The sequence below is a fragment of the Leopardus geoffroyi genome, chromosome B1 (genome assembly GCF_018350155.1).
Source record: "Leopardus geoffroyi isolate Oge1 chromosome B1, O.geoffroyi_Oge1_pat1.0, whole genome shotgun sequence".
Lineage (NCBI taxonomy): Eukaryota > Metazoa > Chordata > Mammalia > Carnivora > Felidae > Leopardus > Leopardus geoffroyi.
Genome location: NC_059327.1, coordinates 110,238,688 through 110,258,610, shown reverse-complemented (window position 1 = coordinate 110,258,610; position 19,923 = coordinate 110,238,688). Strand labels below are relative to the sequence as shown.

Genomic DNA, 19,923 nt, shown 5'->3' with positions numbered 1-19,923 from the left:
AGTATCATGAAACCACACAAAACTTAGAGCCCAGAGACTACAATTTAAGTTCCCTAAGTTCCCTCTCCACTTTTGTCAGTCATTTCAATTCAGAAAGTGACACTTTTCTAATCTCTAAAACAAGATAATAATAATAATACATTCGATCTTATATCACTGGGTTGCAGGGTAAATTAAATTATTAAATAGGAAAGGAATTTTTAAGTTGTACATGTTCTAGTTGCAATTAGTATATATAATTCACCAAGAATCAGAAAAATTAAAATTCAACTGCATACAACATATGAGATTGAGTCTCCTCGATCACCTGAATTTACTAGGTAAAAAGTAAGTATTGTTGTCTGGTGTTGGTCTTTATTATTACTATGCAAGGATGTACATTAAATAGAGATTAGAGAAATAAAGTGACTAATGTTAACTATTTAGCCACTGTGTATCAGGCTTTCCGCTGGGGTCTTTACATGTGATGTTTTATCAACCAGCAGAGACAGATGTTATGAGGTAGGTAGGTATTTGCTGGAACTTACAAATGCAGAAATTGAGCCCACAAGTGGTTAAGTGATGTTCCCAGGGTCACACAGATCTGTCTGTCTCCGGTGTACAAGTGTTTTCTACTGCAGGACATTTTCCTGAGATGTTGGGATCTGTCCTTCAGGATGTACAATGTGGCTTCCTTTATCTTGAAGCTCAAATCTTCGAGATGTACCATTGTTAGTGTAAAAAGAGCTTTATTCATCCTTAACATAATAGTAGATAGAGGGACTTTTAAATCAAAGCGCACCACTACCAGGATTACACCAAAACTCAAAATTCAGAGCTGAGTATAATTTCTGAACACCTAAGAGGACAACTCTTCAGCCAAAATACAGCTGTATCTAACGAATATGTAAAAGCTCAAAGTTACTATGGCATATGAAAGAAGAGAAGAAAAAGTGTCCATTATTTTGCTTGTAAGCCTGGGTTTCTGGGGAGCATCATGGCATGTGACACAGAAACCAGAACTTTCTGTACCCTGCTATATTTCTCAATGAAAGGCAATCTGGGCTGTACCAGCTTTCCAAAAATATCGCGTGTGTTGGTGTTCTAAGATTCCTTAAGCTGAAATTTGGATGAAAATTTTTTTCTTTATAAAATTTGTCTCATGACTACCAGGAGAATTTTGAAATTTAATCCAAAAATACAATTTGGCTTTTAATCACTTAAAGGATATGAGAAAAAAATTCATAATTTTGGCACAAAACAATTTTCTTAAAAAACAAAGACGACTTCAAGTCTTCATTTTTCTTTTCCAAATGGTTAAAAAATCTGTTAACTTCTGTTTTCTATAAAAGATAAAACTAGTAATTTATTTATTTTATTATCTCTTGTACACTCAGAAAAGAGAATAAATCTTAGCATTTGCTCCCGATCTGAAACTCATATATATGTAATGCTTTTATTTATTTAGTAATTATTCACAGTCTAATAATGTTATCAACAAGGTTAATGTCCAAACATTAAAAATAGACACTATAACCTTTTCATAAAAATATTTATGGCCGGGCACCTGGGTGGCTCACTCCGTTAAGCATCCGACTCTTCATTTCGGCTCAGGTCCTGATTTCATGGTTTGTGAGTTCCAGCCCCCCACTGGGTTCTGTGTTGACAGTGGGGAACCTGCTTGGGATTGTGCTCATACTCACTCTCTCTCTCACTCTCAAAAATAAATAAATAGGACCTTAGAAAAAATGTAGCCAATTACAAGTCAATAAAAGGCTCAGAAGATTTAGGTACTTTCACCAGGCATAAAATTTATTGGTTTCACTGCAGTGACTTCAAAATAAAGGTTATCACTTATCATTTATTGAATGTAATCCTGGAGATGACCCTGAAAGTTAATAGTCTTTAATATATTCTAATTTTTGGTCTTAACCTTTTACTACTGAGGTATAAAGGTGCAAAATTACCAGTTAGATCTTATGCTTCCTTTGTCAAAGACAGAAGGCAAGGTTAAAGGAACATTTTCAAAAGAATTTTAATGTTCCTAAAATACCAATCCTTTACCAACAAGAAGGTACACCAAACAATGACTGTATCATATGCTCACGTAGTTATGACTCAGACCACAATGCATTTTTGGAAGTCATTTTAAGAATGTAGGTGCTGGAATCCAAATTCTCATTTTGTCCACTTACCAGCTATGTGACCCTGGACACCAAGTGTTTCTAAGACACCGTTTTCTCAGCTGTAAAATAGTGATCGTAACAACACTGGAGCAATAGCATAGTTGTGATAATTAAATGCGATGTTTGCAAAATGGTTAGCAGAATACACAGTCAATAAATATTAGCAAATGATAATCCTTATTATAATAATACGGTCTTTTTATATTGATTCTCAGCCTAAACTTTAGCAAAAGTGGTGCTGGTTCTCATAGGCAGGGCAGATCATAAAAGGTATTCTCATAGCCTGTGTCATCAAATAGGAAAGATCGCATTTAGTAGCAATTTAGTAACAATTTCTGTTTATCTGGGTTAAATTTAACTAAATTTCTTTTCTGGAACTAAAATCCTTTTTACCAATGCCATTTGGATCCATCCACTCCGGACCTCTCTTTAAAAACACTAACACCAATTCTATTAACCTGGGAATTTATAGAGGTGACAGTGATGAATACTTGAGAATTGGACTTCTGGAATTAATGGAACATGGAAGGAACTATATCCAGTTTCCTAACCAATTAAATTGGGGCACAAATATACCTGCAAACAATCTTGTTAAGTATTCATTATCTGACATCTCAGAGGAAGCAAAAGGTGGCACGTCTATCTGGTTCTGATTACATGTGTCCTTTTGGTTTTGGATTCTATATTATTCTCTAATTCTCTTCAGTGCATTAACACTGGTCCTTGGTCTATACTAAGTAGTACAGATTCAGGTTGGATTTAAATAACATCTGCCCAGTATTTTGAGCACTTAGAATTTTCATTTTCATTTTCTTTCTTTCTTTTCTTTTTTTTTTTTTTTTTTTTTTTTTTTTTTAGAATTTTCATTTTCATGTTTGTAGTTGTTCAATGCAAAGTAATCCCAGTAGACTTTTCATCAGCCACTTGTCCATAACTCTAAAAAATTTTGTCTCACAGATTTAGGAAGATGTTTGAAGTGCAACTCTTACTTCATTTAAAAATGCCAGGGGTAGCTTCATGCAAAGCATTTCTGTGACTGTCTTCTTACGTACTGTGCTGCGGTGGTTTAGATGAAAACAGAACGATTTATATTCTGGGAATTCTCTTGAATGCTCTTTTCCTATGACTAAAAGACATGGGTTTTAATACACAACTCCCATGTAGCCACTCCATTCTCCTTAATTCATCTCAGATATTATAATCACATTATTTCTGCCAGTCTGAACTCAGGCTCACCATTTGTTTATCTTTTTATTCAAACATATAATATGTGTTTACTATGTGGCAGGCACTGACCTAGGCGCAGTGAAAACAGAGACAACACCCCTGCTCTCATATAGCTTATAATCTACAATGTAAGAAGACAGAGGTAATCATCAACCAAAAAAGTTAGATAAGTGGGGCACCTGGGTGGCTCAGTTGGTTGAGCGTCCGACTTCGGCTGGGGTCATCGTGGTTTGTGAGTTCAAGCCCCACATCGGGCTCATTACTATCAGTGCAGAGCCCACTTTGGATCCTCTGTTTCCTTCTCTCTGCCCCTCTCCCTGCCTGCGCTCTCTCAAAAATAAATAAACATTTAAAAAAAGTAAAAATGTGAAAGGGGTAACTAGTAAGTGATAGTGGGAAAATATAGCAGGAGAGAATGAGAAGGCATGGAAGGTAAGCAATGTGTTATTTTAGATAGGATGGTCAAAAAAATGCCTGAAGAATTTGACCAAGGAAGCCCTGCACTATTTGCAGGGAATATATTTTAGAAGAAGGCCTGACAAGTGAGAAAGTCCCAAGGCGGGAGCATGCCTGGTGAGTTCAAGGTCCAGTAAGGAGGCTAGCATAGCAGGACTAGTAGGAGATCAGGGGAAGAGAAGTAAGAGGTCAGGAAGAGTCATCTGCAGCACCAGGTCATATAAGATGTTATAGGGTATTTTAAGAACTTTGGCTTTAATTCTGAGAGGGAAGAGAAGTGATTGATTAGAGGGTCGTTAGCAAAGAAGTGACATAGGTTGACTTAAATTTAAATAGTAACGCTCAGACTGAAAACTGAGAAAGGGCAGAGGAGGAAGCACTTTTGTAATACTTTAGGTAAGAGGGCAAATGTTCTAGACCTGGGCAACAGGCAGGAGAGATGGTAAGATGTGGTTGGATTATGGATATATTTTGAAGAGAGAGCTGATAGATTTTTTTATGGAGTTAGTATAAGATAAGAGCAAAAAAGGAGGAGCCAGGGATGAAGGTTGGGGTCACAAGGAGAATAATAAGGGTTGAAGATTCATTAACTGAGAGGGGAGAGGAGGTGGGAGACAATCATCTAGGAGAGTGGAGGGAGAGTGAGTAAGGGTGGCGGAGCATGATTGGAAGGCGGAATTAAAAGCCTACTCAAGGATCGTGACCAGCTAGTATGTACGTGTGTTCTTCTGCAGCCACAGTCAGATACGGACTCAGATGGAGAGTTATATATAACCAGGAATGTGGTTTAGCTAAGCATGTATAGTATAGCTAGAGAAAGACAAAAGAATTGAGGATGCATGCAAAGGAATGAATAAAATGATTCTAAAAGATTGTGCATGCGATGTAGCTCCACTGAGTGAGGAGAGAAACAGGCACTGTGAAAAGGTGAACAGACTGTAGGTGTCAGGCATAGAAGGATTGTTGAAGTTGGATCAGTAGATTGTCAAGAGAGTAAATGGTGGTCAAAAGGTCAATGTTCTCAATTGAGATCTGGGGCGGGGGACGGGGGGAGCAGATTATATTATTGGAATGAGAAGGTCTGGAATGTGACGATAGATGTGAGGAGATGATGTAGAGAAAAGGAAAAATCCTTGGCCAAGAAGTCAGGAACACTTAAGTCCAGAGTTTTGGAAAAATCACTTTTGTATAGGCTGGAGAAAGTGGCAGTGTGTGTGTGTGTTGATGATTATAAAGGAGTAAACTAAATCCTGTCATCTCTAGTCCTGTCAAAGCCTTTTCTCTCCTTGTATAAGAAGCAGAGGGAATAAAAAGGAAACCTTGTTTTTAGATGGTAACTTCCCCCAAATTCTCAGAAATGAAGAAAATAGATATGTAGAAGAGAATGTTGCAGTCCGTTATTAAAAAGTGGCTGTCTGCTGAGCTGGGCATGATCAGAAGCTACCTGTCTGTTAATGAACCTGCATATGTACATGTATACACCTCAACATAGGCAATGCTTTTTACTTTCATACTCAGTTTCTCTTCAGCCTCTTCCCTCAGAAATGAAATGTCTTCAAGATAGGGTGAAAGAGTCCAAAATGCAGAAACACAAAAGCTAATAAGGGTATACCTTGGAGCATGTAACTCCCGGCTCCCCCCTCCCACCACCATCATCACCACCAAAAAAAAAAAAAAAAAAAAAAAAAAAGAAGAAAGAAAAAAAAAAAAGAAAAAGAAAGCAAAGCGGTGGGGGGGGGGGGGGTGTGCCTCAGTGGCCCAGGTGGTTGAGTATCAACTTTGTCTCGAGTCATAATCTCATAGTTCATGAATTTGAGCCCCTCATCAGGCTCACTGCTGTCAGCACGGAGCCCACTTCAGATCCTCTGTCCCCCTCTCTCTCTCTGTCCCCCTCTGCTCATGTTCTGTCTCTCAAAAATGAATATAGACATTTTTAAAAAAAGGGCAAAAAATATCTTAAAAAGCCAACATCAGTGAAAAAAGAAAGTTCTTTGTACAGGGCAGAGTGGGCAGTGGGGACAGTCTGAAATGAAACCCTGTACCTTAGTGGTATGCAAAGTCATTGCTGGGGTGAGTAAAGAATGCTTGGGAAAGGGGTTTATGAGAGAATTCATGGCGTGATGTTTTCTTGAGGAATGAGGAAACACAGCAGTTGTGCCCATGGCACGTAGAGAAAGGTAGGAGACAGAGAGAGAGAAACAATTTATCAGGGAGTTAAGAATATATTTTCTCATCCAAAGCAACCACCAGAAGTTTATCAAGAGATTTGTTATTCAAGTTCCCTTGGAATTATTAGTTTATTATTATTTTTTTAATAAAAACAATCCCACAGCATTCATTGTCATCCAGTAATGACATAAAGGTAACCAAAACAATAGGAACAAATGTTTTAGAACTATGCTCCCAACAATGGACCTCTAAAAAAAACAAACTACATGGTCTTCTCAAGAATTTCTCACTTCATTGATCATTTATAGTTGGAGACACTTTGAAACAGGGTAATATTATCTCCTTTTAGCATGATCCGACCCAGTTGTTTTCTTGACTTTGTTTTAGAATGAATCTCTGCTGCATCATCTAATACAAGGTTCACGTACTCATCAAAATCAATGATGCAGCGCTCTATCTACATGTTCACTTGCTCATAAAACCACACCTGAATCCAAGATCTATTTTGCAGGTATCTGAAGATGAGGTTGATGGGCTGCACCATCACCTTCTGCACTTTTTGACCCTGGCCATGGTACGCCATGGTGGAAGCTGACAAAGACCGCTGGAATTATTAGTTTAAACATCAAACTAGCAATGGTCTCTACAGCGTTTCTGAAGTATAGCTGACATACAAAGTTATATTAATTTCACATGTACACCATAGTGAGTCAACAATTCTATGCCCTAAGCAATACTTACTGCAACAAGTGTAGGTACATCTGTCACCATACAATGTTCTTACAATATTATTGACATATTACCTATGCTGTATTTTGCATTTCCATGACCTATTTATTTTACAACTGGAAATTTGTACCTCTTCATCCCCTTCAGCTATTTTTCCCATTCTTCTGCCTCCCTCCCCTCCAGCGATCACTTTTGTTCTCTGTATCTATGAGTCTGTTTCTGTTTGTTTTTATTGTTTAGATTCCACATATAAGTGAAATCATCCTGATTTGCCTTTCTCTGACTTATTTCGGGTAACACAATAAGCTTTAGGTGCATCCATGTTTTCTCAAGGGGCAAGGTCTCATTCTTTTTATGGCCGAGTAGTGTTTCATTGTAACATATACTCTGGAGCCCTTTTTTAACAACACCTTTTAGTGAGATTTTTTGTGTTTCTCTAAAGGGGCACTAGATTATTTTTAGCTATTTGCATCCACAACTAACGATTTAGCAATATGCAGAAAGCTGCATAAACTGGGAACTTGGAACATTAGCAACACAGGAAAATTAAGAGGTTTATAAAGAAAGGTTCATAAAATATACCAATACAAATATGGCTAAAATTAAACCTAAGGGGAAGAGAGGCTAGCACTGACTTATATGATCATGACAAAGAATGATTACAAACTAGAATTTCAGCTTCAGTGTTGTTGGTCAGTGAAAAGGGCACTCTGTTGGAAAGACTAGGAGACCCAGGATTGGCACATAGTAAGAATCCAATTAATATTTGATAAATAAATAAATAATTGAATGAACACAGACATTTGGCCAGTCACTTAAACTAGTCTGAGTCTCAAATTATCCATTTTTGAAGTGAGAAATAATAATACCTATGATATCAAATAGTAGTTACCTTTGGGGTACCTTGGTGGCTTACTTGGTTAAGTGTCTGACTCTTGGTTTTGGCTCAGGTCATGATCTCACAGTTCATGTGTTCAAGCCCCATGTCAGGCTCTGTGCTGACAGTGCAGAGCCTCCTTGGGATCCTCCCTCTCCCTCTCTCTCTGACCCTCCCCTGCTTGTGCTCGCTTTTTCTCTCAAAACAAATAATTAAGCTTAAAAAAATAGTTACCTCTATTGCATGTCTACAATATGCTTATCACTGTACTGCATACTTTATAATCTTCTCAACATCCTTCTCTGTCTCCAAGGGAGACCACTGGGTGCTCAAATTATACATGTGAAAACCCATTGTGTTGTGCACACTCAGGAGACCAAAGTATGGTTCTGACAGTTGCAGTTAGATAGGATTTAATTAAGATGTATGGCCATGATTGATGATTTCACTCAAACTAGAGTAGCTGTATGGACAGGTTTGGGGAAAGTACTAACAAGTTTATTCCTTCTAACTTAACCAAAATTGTCATTATTTCTTTCAGATAACTTGTAATTTTGTGTAATGTACAGGAAGGTCTTGGTCATGCCTCCTCAAACATTTATTCTGCTTTCTAGATGGAAGGACCCATGTTTTGTCAGGTTATGTTTACAAACCATCTCTTAAGGCAGTATTTCTTCTCTGTAGAGAGAGGAGACTTTTTTTAGAACCCTGAGAATACATCCATATGCTTCAGTGTGAGAAATGCTGCGTTTAAATTTGGGTGTTCCTTTCAGTGATCACTTGGAATTTAATTGACACAGTCATAAACATGACCAGGAAATTACCACATGATATTTAATTAAATATCCTCAGAATCCTGAGATCCTTAAGAACACCTCAAGGGATTTCAGACTGAGAAAAGCCCCTATAGATTAAGTGTTTCTCTCAGGATCCAATTTCGTCTTATGCATGTTAATGTCAACCAGCTTTAGCCTCAGAGAGTGAACTTTTCCTGATTGTGTTTACAAAGGCTAGAAATCATTCTGTTTGTACCTGACTTGCCCACGCATTGACTACATTTACTGACAAATGTAGAATAACTGGATGGATTAAGCAGACGCCTATTTACCTCCATATGGTGCTTACTATTCATTAGCTCACCCATTGTACGAACATTATTAAAGTATCCTTTTTCTTATACTAGATACTATATGAGGTGTAGAGCTTACAAAAGTGAATAGGATTTGATTCTTGCCCATGATAAGCCTTGTTGGGAAGATAAACAGAGAACACAAACACAATTGTAAGAAGAACCAAATTTTGTGATTACTCAGAGGATAAACTAAGCCAGCTTGTGAGTCTTAGACAAACCTGAAATTGACACTAGATGAAATTTGTGGGAATCATTTTATAATGATGGAAAGCAGAGTAATGGGATGTTACCTGGAAGACTCCTAAAGCCAACCTTTATTTTGTGGTGGCTCCTTCCTTGCTCTCTTCATATTCTTTTAGAGTCCAGGATGCCAACTTTGGCTTGTTTTTAATTAAAGTTGTTTTAAAAAATGAGAACATTAGAAGTCATTGTAATTCTATAATAATATTGCTAACTTTTTTTTTTTTAATTTTTTTTTTCAACGTTTATTTATTTTTGGGACAGAGAGAGACAGAGCATGAACGGGGGAGGGGCAGAGAGAGAGGGAGACACAGAATCGGAAACAGGCTCCAGGCTCTGAGCCATCAGCCCAGAGCCCGACGCGGGGCTCGAACTCCCGGACCGCGAGATCGTGACCTGGCTGAAGTCAGACGCTTAACCGACTGCGCCACCCAGGCGCCCCAATATTGCTAACTTTTATATGGGTACCTTCACATGTAGACTTGGTTCCTAGCACAATTTGGCATACCATAAAAGTTCAGTAAATGTTTTAATATGTGAGTAATCGACACTCAACTGTTATTTCACATTGAATTTAAGCTTCCTCTAGTCTATATTAAATTTAAACTTTGTACCATGTTTTTATCTGAATTTAATATTTAGTACAAAACTGTTTCTTCACTTGTGCCTCATTCGGAGTGGGAGGATAGGGGGGGTGCCTGGCTGGCTCAGTCGATAGAGCATGTAAAAAAACCTCTTAATAAACAGGTTGTAAGTTCAAGCCCCACGTTAAGTGTAGAGATTACTTAAAAACAAAAAATCTAAAGAAAAGAAAAAAGAAGTAGGAAGGTAGGGTACATTCTGGAATTGCTATGGAACGTTTTTATGTTCTGTTCTCCCTTCTTGTTTTCCTTCTCTTTGAGATCCTGCCACTCTTTCCCTTTTTTACTTCAGTCTCATCCTTGAGCCCTGGAGGCACATCCACTGGAGGCCACAGCACTAAGGAGTTCTTCCGTTTCATTAAAAAAAAAAAAAAGTTACTGGTTGATTCTGATATATACTCCTTATCCTTGCTTACCAATTTTGATAAGTTCCATGTTAGAAGGAGAAAATCCAGGTTTTAAAAAAATGTTTATTTTTGAGAGAGAGAGAGAGAGAGAGAGAGAGAAAATACGCGCGCATGCTCGCACACAAATGGGGGGAGGGGCAGAGAAGGGGGACAGAGGATCCAAAATGGGCTCCAAGCTGACAGCAGAGAGCCCAATGTTGACAGCAGAGAGCCTGATGTGGGGCGAACTTACAAACGACGAGATCATGACCTGAGCCAAAGTGCAATGCTTAACCAACAGAGCCACCCAGGTGCCCTGAAAATGCCCTCTTTTAAAATGAGTTGATTGAAATATTAAATGAGTCAGTGATAAATCTACAAAGGCAAGATTTATTCTCTTGTATATTTATTTCCTTTAAAATCTTCTGGAAATTATACCCTCATTACTTGTCGTTTGATCTAAGAACCACAGAATTTTATTACTAAGAAACTTAAAGGATCAACCAATCTAAACCCTTTCCTTAATTTTTACTTTAAATTAAAACTAGCTAAGTTTCACATGGATATGATAATAATATTCTAGAATGCATTATAGAATTCTTTTCTAATTTTGACACATTTGGACACTTTATGTCTAGAAAGGAGATTTCCCTTTAATTACTGACTTACTGTGAGACACTGAGATACTTACTATTCCACAAAATACCAAATAGAATTAATGAGAAATTGAAGTCTAAAGAGAGCTAAATAGGATTATAATGCAGGGTCCATAGATTTTTTTTTTTTTTTCAATTCTAGGAGTTAAGGGTATAGTTTCTGAGCTAGAATCACCAGGTAATTCATAATTCATAATGTTCAATTTAAGATTAAGTGAGTTAATGCAATTAAAAGCTTAGAACCAAGCTTGACACTTAAGAATGTTGTATGTTTTAGCTATTTAAATAATTTGCTGCTGACTTTTAAAGTTAATATTTAAATCTCTTTAAACCATGACTATTATAATAAGTAGCTCAAATAATGTTCTTTCTTTGAGCTTCATATAGTATTTTGCTTTAGCATGTGTTAAGTCAAATATGAAGGAAATAGTGTATCTATTATTTCTCATTAAAATTAACCAAAGAATGAGCCCATGTGAAAACAACACTTAAATGAAGAGAGTTAAAGCTTTCTGTCATAAAATAGCAGCTCTTTGAATTTTGTAAAGGATGACTACTAATGGACCAGGTTCTGTCTTTCCTAGGTTTCATTAGAATTGAAAATACCTTCTCTTTAAGATTTTATTTTTTTTAATGTTTAAAATTTATTTTTATTTTTATTTTATTTTGAGAGAGAGAGAGAGAGAGAGTGAGTGTGAGTTGGGGAGAGCAGTTCAGGGAGAGAGAAAGAGAACCCCAAGCAGGCCCCATGCTCAGCGCAGAGCCAACACGGGGTTTGATCCTACCACCCTGGGATCATGACCTGAGCCAAAAATCAAGAGTTAGACACTCAACCAACTGAGCCACCTAGGAACCCCTAAAGATTTTGTTTTTAAATAATCTCTTTACCCAAAGTGGGGCTCCAACTCACAACCCCAGCATCGAGAGTCACATGCTCCACAGACTGAGCCAGCCAGTGGTCCCAGAATCGAAAATACTTTTAAAGTAAATAATTTCTGCATAAATTAATAATTTCCCTAGTCCAGGTAAACATTGTACAGTAGACTCAAAAATGCTCAATTCGACTCATTGTATTTAACCAAATATCAGTGATAGAAAACAGGAGTTAGGAGTATATGAATTTATTACTTCTTGCACTTAACAAGGAAATCATAATATTTTACATTTGCATATTATTTTATAGATTCAAAATAGCATAAACATGCATTATTTTATATTCTTTTTTAAAATAACTATCTGAAGAAAGCAGAGTGGGAAATTCATCTGTTTTACTAACAAGGAAACTTGAAATTGTGTTGTTAGTAATGGAGACAAGCTAGGAACCCAGGTTTTGTGTTGCCTCCCCTGGACCACACCCCCTCTCAGAGCCCCGGATGTGCATGCGGTTCAGCAGTGACTTAGTGGATATTTTCAAAGTGAAGAACTCTTCTTTGTCCCATCATCATCCTTCATATTTACATCACAACACCCATCTAAAAATAAGAATTTTTAAGTTAAGAAAATTCAAATAAGCATACCATAAAAACCAATCCTCTCTTAGAATGGTCTTTGTGAGCGTTAGCTTTGATCTGAAAGAACATCTACTTTTCCCAACATGCTCGCATGTCTTACCTAAACCTCCTTAGTTTTTTTTTTTTTTTTTTTTTGCGGTCCAGACCATGCATGTGTACACAGTCTCTCTCTGACACACACATGTGTGTGCATGTATGTGTGTGTATTGTGAAAATTTTCACCAAAAAAACCCCAAAACAAAACAAAATCAACACTTGTTCATCTACTTGCACTGTTTGTCTTTATACCACTTTATATTTTAAAATGTTGATTGGCAGTCCATTCAATAGATTTTATTTTTTTTAGTTTTATTCATTCATTCATTCATTCATTCATTCATTTAAATATAATTTATTGTCAAGTTAGCCACCATAAAACGTATACAGTGTGTTCTTGGTTTGGGGGGTAGATTCCCGTGATACATCGCTTACATACAATGCCCATTGCTCATCCCAACAAGTGCTCTCCTCAAAGCCCATCACTTATTTTCCCCCCACCCAACCCCCCCAATGAAACCTCAGTTTGTTCTCTGTATTTAAGAGTCTCTTATGGTTTTCCTTCTTCTCTGTTTGAAACTATTTTTTCTCCTTCCCTTCCCCTGTGGTCTTCTGTTAAGTTTCTCAAGTTCCACATATGAGTGAAAACATGATATCTGTCTTTCTCTGACTGCCTTATTTCACTTAGCATAATACCCTCCAGATCCATCCACATTGTTGCACATGGCGGGATTTCACTTTTTTCTAATTGCCAAGTAGTATTCCATTGTATATGTAAACCACACCTTCTTTATCTATTCATCAGTAATAGATTTTACAACCCACTTATGCAAAATGACCTACAGTTTGAAACTTGATTTACAACTTAATTATTTTAGCTTTACAAACATAAATAGGTAACTCAGATCAAGTTTGGACTTCTGCTCTTCCTCTTTTTAGTGGTGAGGATCTTGAGGCAAATTACCTGATTTCTGAGAATTTTAGGGTCCTTCTTTGTAAAATATAATGTGTGATGTAATATATGTAAAATATAATAATGATATCTATGTCATTGAGTTTCTTATTCTTTGATTCATCAAGTATTTATTTCTCAGCCCCATAACTTCTTCATCCCTCTTGATCTTGGTAAGTTTTGAAGAATTTTCACAACTCTTTCTTCTTCCAGGCCAAGTCATCATCATATTTAATGTCATTCTCTATATTTGGGGGATTATATGGTAGAAAGATTTGATAGGGCTGAACAGGGGACAAAGACCAGTGGCCACAAGGGAGCTACTAGCCAGAAGCACTACAGATATCTGGGTGGCCCTGGATCATAGATGATCCTTAGATGAAATGGAGATCGGGAAGTGGACTATACAAAGTGATATTTTCAAAGCATTCTTATTCTAAGCATTGTCCCATGTAATGATCAATGAGCTACCAAACTCCAAGCCTCATTGTAAATATAGGAAATACCTTACTAAAAATTCATCTTTTGGGAATTACAAAGAAAGCGTTGAAGATTTGAGAATAACTCACTAATAAAACAAGTTTCCTCTTGGGTCACCCACAGTTTGATTTACTATATTAGATCAAAAACCTTTGAAGACCAGCCAAAGACATGATAAAATCAGTTAAATTATATCTGACACATTGTTTGCTTTGCTGTTCCCAATCTTCCCCAAAACTGAATGAATCCTTAATTCCATCACAGTAAGTACTCTTAATTTAGAGCAGCCACCATGGAAGAGATGGGAAAGGTGCAGCTAGATTATGGCTGGGTGTAACCAGTGAAAATTGGATTGGGAATATATAAACAGGTATTTTTGTTATGAGTTTGATTTTTTTCCATATGTAGGTAATTTCTTTTGCTAATGTCACTTATGCCAATGTAAGTATGAAATTGTAAATCATACTCATAATTATCGTATCTCTAGATGTGGGCATTTTAGTTCCTCTTGAAAAGAACTCCTGGTTTAAGGCATCTCTGACACAGGAGCCCCATTCAGAGTGGGGGTGAGATGGAGATTGGGGGTCAAGTTTCATTTTCTTTTCTCTGTTACTGCCCTTTGTCCCCATTTGCTCTCCCTTTTCCTTCTAATATTTTTCAAGAACTCGTATATTTCAGTTGCCTCCTTCCTAATATTTACATGTTAGTAGAATTAAGGAAGTTAAGGAAGTTAGTTGTACTTTTCTGATATGCAGAAGACAGACTGGAGTACCCTTAACTCAAAATGTAAAATTTGTAAAGAAGAGAAGCCAGAGATTTGAAAAAAATCACAGACAAGTATATGCTCATGCAGAGGTGGTTTTCAAGTGTGTAACTAATAACTATTTTGGGGCTCTTTGGGGACAGAAAATACATCACGTGTCCTTTGCTTCTCCCTTAGAACATAGCTCCTAGAGATGAGCACTTGGTGGGTAGCTGGCACACACTTGCTGATTAGCTGATACCTTCCTAAGTATTGATGCAAAACAGTTGAATGGATTTCGATGCAAAAATTTAACCTTTATATATGTTTAGCTGTATCTTCTTGAATCTGTTCCTTAACTTTCTCAGATGGACTACTCTATATCTTACCTGTGTGTGCCAGAAATGTAATCGATGCTTGAATGGCTCTGTACAAATTTTTATTGACTATCTGTTCTACCTGAGGTTTCATATGATCATAGTTTTATATGATCATAGAAAAGCAGTCAATGGGCAAAATATCTCATAAAATCAACAAGAGAAGTGGTGACTACAGCTTATTGTAAAACCTGATTGTAAGCAAAATGTTATAATGTTGCTTTATAAAAATTTAATAGAACAAAAATATGACCTTTGATTGAGTAATTTGCACATGGTTTGTTTCAAAGCAGCATTAAGACTTTATTATTTTTTAAAACTATTTAGTATGTTTAATCATTTTAATGATATTATATACAAAAAGCATTATTCCAAAAGTTGTAGAATCAAAGGTGAGAACTTGTCTAGGACTTACAGAACTATAAGCCCTTGCTCACAGTAAGAGCTGAATTAACATTTGTTGATTGTTTCATAAGACTCAAATTCATATTGTTTTTATCAGCATTAATTAACATTAAGTCAATATCAAGGGCTTATCAATAGTAACCTGCTGTGCTTGGTTCGCATTCAGTATGTGGCCACGACATTAACTGGTAGGGTTAGCTCCAGGACTCCCGGTGCAGGAGGGCCTGTAGTGCTGGGCACCAGCAGAGGAATCCCGGATAAGAGCAGCAAGGAATGCTTGAAGGAAATGGAGGTGGGGATTTGAACAGGAAGTTCTGAGGGCTCTAGTAACCAGAACCCCCACTGTCATGCCTGCTGCACCCAAGGTCCCCACGGTAGTACTGGTGCAGGTGCCCGTAGCTCCTGTGATTTGCCCAATTATTGTGACCAAAACATTCCAGCACATCCAACAGACTCTTGGACTCATGGTTCCTCCTATGGTCCACTTAGCTTTGGCCCTGGTGATTGGAATCATTTGAGCAGTCTGGAGGCTCAGGGAGCCCTGTTCCTATCTATGTCATGCAGCTGTGGTCTCCCAGAGGAACCCTATCCTGCGTCTGGCTTCATTTGCCACGTACTGCAGAGAGCAGATTATGATCTTAACTCTGTAGTAGGTAGTCTCTCTGCCTCTGGCTTTGCGGGCCATCCCACCGGTCTTTGTGGGGCCCCTATCGTGCTGCCCGGAATGGCCGGCCCACTTCCAGTCTCCATGGGTGCTCTGAGGCCTCTCCTAGAAGGGCCAGCAACACCCTGAGAACTGGGCTTAGGCCTGGCATTGGCCTGAAAGAGAAGGAAGAGGTAGTGGCAGCAGCGGATGGGCAGTAGCTAGACAAGACTAGTGCATTGGTGGCTGTGGAGCAGGAGGCACCCCAGCTGGTGTTGCAGTCACCGGTCTCAGCCAACCAGAGCGGCCCTCTCCCTGCCTTTGTCTGAGCTCTAGCCCCAGCCCCTCCCATTGGAAGTCAGCTCGCACAGTGCATATCTGGACTTTTGTCCCTGAGTCTATGGACCCGGCCACTTTGCCTTGACCTTATAACTTTGGAGGTCCCAGAGGCCCTGGATAAGGACAAAAAGGAAGGAGAGCCAGAGGAATCGAAACGCACCATTCGTTCAGCACCTAGGAGTCCCCCAGCCTGCTGGAGCGGGCTGCAGATGACTTCCACATCTTCTGTGGGGATGTGGGCAGTGAGGTGAACCATGATATCTTGCATACACCTTCAGCTGTTTCCCATCCTTTTTTATGGCTAAGGTGATCTGCGACAAGTCTGAGGCAAGACCAAGGGTTCGTCAGCTCTTAACGACCCCAGCCATCATGCACAGACTATGTGCATGCCAAGCCTGAGATGAATGGGAAGTAGGTGAGCTTGTGCCCCCCTAACCCACACACCTCCCCATCAAGGGTGGAAGGACCGGTAGCTGGATGTGGTGCAAGAAGCAGGAGAAGAAATCAGACTTAAGATGGGGTCTGTGGCCAGGCACCTACCCCCTCCCTCCCGGGGGGCTGACTCGTTCCCACAGTTCTCTTTGGAAAACCCTCAACAATTCACCCACACATCCTCCCCCAAACCAGTTTCAATAAATTTACATTCATTAAAAATAAAGGCTAAAACAATGACACACAACTGGTGCTCATAAAGTTTTATTTCTTTATCATTGTCATTGAGTTTTCATTATTCTCATTATCATCATTTTTATAGATAAGACCATTATAGGACAAAGAGGCTAAGTGATTTGCCCAAAGTCACACATCTGGTTTGCAGCAGAGCAAGGACCAGTTTGCATTTCTTATTCCCAATAGCATGTTATTATTTCTGCAGTTGATCACACTGTCTTAAAAAAGGAAGGAAGGAAGGAAGGAAGGAAGGAAGGAAGGAAGGAAGGAAGGAAGGGAGGAAGGAAAGGAAGGAAAGGAAAGGAAGGAAGGGAAAGAGAGAAGGAAGGAAGGAAGGGAGGAAGAAAGAGAAAAGAAAGAAAGAAAGGAAGGAAGAAAAAAGGAAGGGAAGAAAGAAAAAGGAAACACATTGTCAGGTGTGTACAAATGAGAAACATTTAACCTTTTAACAACCTTAAAAGGAAAGATTTCCAATGAATGACAATAAATGCTCTTCCAATGTCTCATACTTTTGTTTTTTTTTATTGTGTATTTATCTGTTTTCCTCCAGATTTGCTTCAGTAGAGTTATAACACCAACACCTTTTATTCTCAAGCATGCTGAGGATATCAATTCAGCTTTTAGGCTACTATTTCTCAGGTTTAATTTATTCTTAGATTTTCCTCTTGTACTTTTGTTTTTGATTTTTAAATGATTTTACATTTTCTTCTAAGTTTTTTTTCCAAACTGTTGGTCAGTATGTTGAGCCACTGAGTAGCTAATTAGAATCAGCAACCATGTTGCCAAAGCATCCTTGCTGTCCATAAATCTTGTGAGGTAGGGAATACATCAAGCTCAGTGAAAGCACTTGGCATAGTGCTGTTGTAAGATACAAAAGATGTGAAAAATTAAAAAAAAAAATTTTAATGTTTATTTATTTTTGAGATAATGAGAGAGACAGAGTGCAAGCAGGGGTGGGGCAGACAGAGGGAGACAGAATCTGAAGCAGGCTCCAGGCTCTGAGCAGTCAGCCTAGAGCCCCACACGGGGCTCAAACTCACGAACCGTGAGATCATGTCGGACGCTTAACTGAATGAGCCACTCAGGCGCCCCAAGATGTGACAAAATTTTAAAGTTTTGGTGGCACTACATGTACATACATACATACACTCCCATGTACTATCATTCTGACATCATTAAAAATGAAACAAGATAAAAGGAAAACCAAGTAAAAAGAGGAATCGAGAACTTGTGGTAATTAATTCTGATGAATACTGAATTTATTTTGTGTTTCCTGGAAACTAGTGAAAAAGACAAACATATGGATTTATGCTGTTTTCCTAAATTAAAGTTTAGTAAAAAGAAGCATAGAGGGTTTTCCTATTACTAAACTTTTCCCTGTTATTAAATTCAACAATAGTTAATCCAGAAAATCCATATAAAACAAACACAAGGATATAAATATTGTTCAAATGGACATTTCTTATATTCACTTGACATATAAGCCAAATATGTAGTAATATTTTATAATTCAGTGAAGCCATTTCTGTAGGGAATACAGATAACATACTCTAGGTACATTGTTTCCTGGTGATCTAACTGAATGTCTAACCTGATATTAATTTAAGAGAATGAGTAGTTATTGTTTCTGTTAAATATGAATTGTTTCAGAAGACTCTTTGGCCAGAACCCAGTAAGCTCACAGTGAGTGTTCTAATAAATACAGAAACTGACAATATTTTATGTTTTGGTTATGTGCCTCAAACACTTTATGTGTGGGAAGCACTATTGAGAAAGTTCTAGAACCTGCCCTGTGTTTGCACTCAAATATAAAAGATCTGACTAGTTGGGCATGTCCACCTCCTCATTCCCTCACTTGGCAAAGTGAAGAATACCTAACAACAACATACCGTCCTTTGAAATGTAGGCCAATATTACTAACTGACCATGGTAAGCCAAAGTATGTCAGTGTGGCTCCAGTGGGAAATCTGAATTTTAGAAACATGACCTCAGGGACTCACCAAAATGGGTTGACTGCAAAACATATTCTCTAGGAGTTAGCCGAGTTGTACTATTAGATGGGATTATTTATCACCTTTCATTTAAACATGATTAATTTATATGTTAGCTCATATTCACCAGATAAAACTTTTTTCTTTTAAGTCTATTGATGCTGAGCTGCTTTTTTAATAACAATTACCCAGCGTATTCAATTGCTAATTAAACCTATTTTTGGTTAGAAATTCCGGAAACAAAACATTAAGCGGAAAGTTGCTTGTCTTCTGATTCCTACGGCTAATTCAATAGGATAACAATAATGTGATAGTCCCAATTTGATTGCATTTTAAAAGAAGGCAGATTAAAAATTTATAGCATTTATAACTAGAATGGCACCCATCATCTGTCTTTATATCAACTCTAGTTTCAGTAGAGTTAATATTACAGAAATCTTAAAGACCCATGTATATCCTGAATTCAATTTATAGCTTATATAGGGTTTACAAATTATTCCCTCATATAGAAATTGTAATCACATTCTTGATGATGTTTTCAATAAAATGCAACTAAATTTCAGTGATTTGTAGTAGGATCTCTGTGCTTCCAAAAAGGGTGCTTTTCCTTAGAAAATTCTTTTAAATTAGAGCCTCAGCTTTGTAATCAATAAAGAAGAAAGCTAACCCTTTTACTGAGGACATGTTTTATCTTGTTCTGTGGATTTAAATGTTTTGCTTATTTTGTGAAAATGAGGTCAGCTACATTTTGAAATGGTGAAAAGAAAACTGGAGTAAACTAAGGTAAATAGTTTGGCATTGGAGTCTTCTTTAAGATAACTTCTGAATATATTTAATTTAAATATATATTTGAAGGCGCCTGAGTGGCTTAGTCGGTTAAGCCTCCGGACTCTTGATTTCTACTCAGGTCATGATCTCAGTTTGAGAGTTTGAGCTCTACATTGGGCTCTGTGCTGACAGAACAAAGCCTGCTTGGGGTTTTTTCTCTCTCCCTCCCTCTCTGCCTCTCTCCCTGCTCACACGTGCACAAGTGCACTCTCTCAAAATAAATAAACATAAAAAAATAAAATAAATATATATTTGAACTTTATAAGTTTTTA

General features: G+C 37.8%; 1 protein-coding gene and 1 pseudogene across 50 annotated transcripts in view; one reads left to right on the top strand and one right to left on the bottom strand.

Annotated features, from left to right (window-relative positions):
• The window catches only part of ANK2 (ankyrin 2), a 682,786-nt gene that overhangs the window by 474,121 nt on the left and 188,742 nt on the right, over window positions 1-19,923 (top strand). The window lies entirely within an intron of this gene.
• Window positions 6,293-6,870, bottom strand: LOC123593665 (annotated as a pseudogene).